Source organism: Larus michahellis, chromosome 4 (assembly GCF_964199755.1).
Source record: "Larus michahellis chromosome 4, bLarMic1.1, whole genome shotgun sequence".
Lineage (NCBI taxonomy): Eukaryota > Metazoa > Chordata > Aves > Charadriiformes > Laridae > Larus > Larus michahellis.
The window spans coordinates 49535841-49539151 of record NC_133899.1 but is presented as its reverse complement, the minus strand read 5'-3'; positions in this window follow the sequence as shown (position 1 = coordinate 49539151).

The window sequence follows — 3311 nt, the reverse complement described above, 5'->3', positions numbered from 1 at the left end:
GGTTCTGGGCCGGCCCAGCTGGCAGGCCTGGTGTAGCTGGCAGAGTAGCAGTGGCAGTGAGGGGAGACAGCTTCATCGGCTCGTCACCAACTACAAATGAGCAGGGGACCCCAGCTGGGTGTTTTGGTTGCTCTGTCTTTGCTACTCGCTAGATTAAGTGAGCAGGTTAGTGCATGTTACAGTCACATCCCCTTTTTGTCATACAAACATAAGCAGATCAAATTATCCAAGTGCACAGCTACCGCTTGCGAGAGGAGAATGAGACTCCAAACCCTGGTTATACGGCATGAAAGCAATTGCTGCAAAAAATGGGAGTTCATTATTTTTCAGATTAATTTTTGTAGGTTATTTGCCAAATTCCTCTATGCAAGGCTTGGAGACTTTGGATCTAAACTCTGAACATCTGCTCAATGAATGCCATATGAAAAAGGATTTAGGAACTGCTTTTTACCTAAGAAGCAGCATAGCTATAACTCAGGCAGCAATTTTAAAAATCGTACTGTGGCTGAATTATTAAAATGTGAAGTGACACAAGCAATGCTTCAGTTTTCGCCTGCCTTGGATCTCTGGCCCAGAATCTGTGGATCAGTATATGCAGAAATCACTTTTTTTACTCCCCAGCCCTGCTGTCAACTCAGCTGCTAGTACCCTGTAGTCTTGCCCCTGAGCAGCCCGGAGTCTGTAGAAAGTTGATGACCTGAAACGGGAATCTAAAGCTGATAGGTAAACACAGGAAAGATGCTGTTGGGTTTAAGCAGTGGAATAAAGTTGGATGCAGATTCCAAGGATATGAAAGGTGACTTAGCAGGGGATACTGGGATTTGAGCAGATCCTCAGCTATGAGGGAGATGTAGTATATTGGTGAAAGTGACCATGATTGTATAGATCTTGGTGTACGGATCAGATGAACGTGCAGAAAAGACACAATAAACTATGAAGACCCCTCGTGGCTGGAAATAAAATTACATTTTCAAGTCATATTCCTGAACAAAAGTATCTCTAACTATTCAGCTACCTCACATACTCACATGCAAGTGGGGAGAAAACATGCCTCAAGCACAGCCAGATGCCACTGCCCTTTGGGAAAAGGGGTTGCAAGTGTTTGAGATCATAAGGACACAGCCATGACAGTGAGGAAAGACACAAGGAAAAGGCCAGAAGGAAGAAAAGAGTGTACACAGCACCCCCACTACCAAAATGACTCACCATGATCTGCCAGTATATAGACCATAGGGTTACTCTATAGGGAAAGGTAGGGAAGTACTGTGGGAATTAAGAGCTACACTGAAGGTGAAGAGAGGGGAGGTCACAAGTGATTGGAAAATGCTCAGGAGGAAAAAACACTTTTCTCCCACATCTGCCCCATCTCATGCTGCAGACAGTTGCTGTTCTTGTGCTGTGCTTGCAGCCCAGAAAGCCAACTGCATCCTGGGCTGCATCAAAAGGAGTGTGGCCAGCAGGTCGAGGGAGGTGATTCTACCCCTCTACTCTGTTCTCGTGAGACCCCACCTGGAGTACTGCGTCCAGCTCTGGAGTCCTCAGGACAAGAAAGATATGGACATGTTGGAGCAGGTCCGGAGGGGGGCCACAAAGATGATCAGAGGTTTGGAGCACCTCTCCTATGAAGACAGGCTGGGAGACTTGGGGTGGTTCAGCCTGGAGAAGAGAAGGCTCCAGGTAAAACTTAGACCCCCTTCCAGTACCTAAAGGGGGCTACAGGAAAAATGGGGAGGGACTTTTGACAATGGCATGTAGTAATAGGACAAGGAGTAATGGCTTCCAACTGGAAGAGGGTAGATTTAGATTAGATATTAGGAAGAAATTCTTTACTGTGAGGGTGGTGAGGCACTGGAACAGGCTCCCCAGAGAAGCTGTGGATGCCCTCTCCCTTGGGTTGTTCAAGGCCAGGCTGGATGGGGCTTTGAGCAACCTGGTCTAGTGAGAGGTGTCCCTGCCCATTGCAGGGGCGTTGGAACAAGATGGTCTTTAAGGTCCCTTCCAACACAAACCATTCCATGATCCTATGATTCCTTATGAAAGGGGAAGAGTAAGGCCTTTCCTTCCCACTTCCCCCTCAGCCTGTCATCACTACCTTTCTCCCTCACACTCTTACTGCTGGCCTGGGGGCCAACCCATCCGGGCAATAGAATAAAATGGGAGAGCAGAAGGGGCCCCGGGTGTCTTATTCCATGATGGGAAGTATGTGCTGAAAGGAGCAGCCAGGTGAATAAATGGTAGCAGCATCACTGGCTGCAGGTTGTTAGTTTGACATGTGAATTGTGTGCTCCCTCCTCAAAGTGCCTGCAGGTTAGTAGAATAGCATCTGAGATACTCTTATGGTTTTTGCTTGTGTTTTGCCTGTTCTCAGCTTACATAAAAGATTCAGCTTCCACGACTGTCATTTTAGCAGAAAATCCACACAAAAATGCCATAACAAAACAAGAGGAAGTTTTGCTGTCATGTGTTTGAGATGATTACAGGTAACACTTCACCCTAACAACCACGTTCTTCCTAGTTCCCTGTGAACTGATTGTGAGAACTTCAGTATGAAGATTTGATTTAAAGATAATTACTTCAGTGAAACCACTTGTTTACGCTTTAAGTAAGCATAGTTGTCATTTTTGGCCTGCTATTTATAACCCCCTCAGAACATCGGGACATATTTGCCTACATTTACAGTAATGCTCACATTAAAATCTGTGGATTTACTCCTGATTTATAATAGTGTAAAGAAGAGCAGGTTATGTCTCATTGTTTATACAGGCAGACTATTTCTAGAAGTTTCATTTCACCTATTCACCCTGCAACCCAGGGGCCCACTTAAAGAACAAATCATGGTTCTTCCCTATCAGAAACAGTAAAATACATCTCAGCAGGAGGCTATTTCACTTTTAAGACATTTAAAAGTATAAATTATAAAACCCCCTCCAGATTATGGAGAAAACTGAAACTCTGAAATAAATAATTTAGATTTTAACAAAGATTAAGGCAGAATCTAATGTTTTCCACAGAAACCATCACTAGTAGTATTTATTGCAGCAATTAATCTGGCATGGCAGCTGAATTGAAATAGTCTTTTTAACAAAGGATGTTACTACGCAAATGTGGTCAAAAGTTTAAATCCCAAGTCACAGGCTTTTATTTCCCTTTTCAAGAGGGAAATTTCTGGAAAACTCTTAAAACTTCTTACTGAACAATTGAATAGCTGGGGGGTGTGGGGGTGTGTGTTAGTACATTAAAGATTTCTTTGTCCACACAGTTTGCTTTGCCAGTTCATTTGCCAGTGCTGCACTAAAGATCAAATACATCCT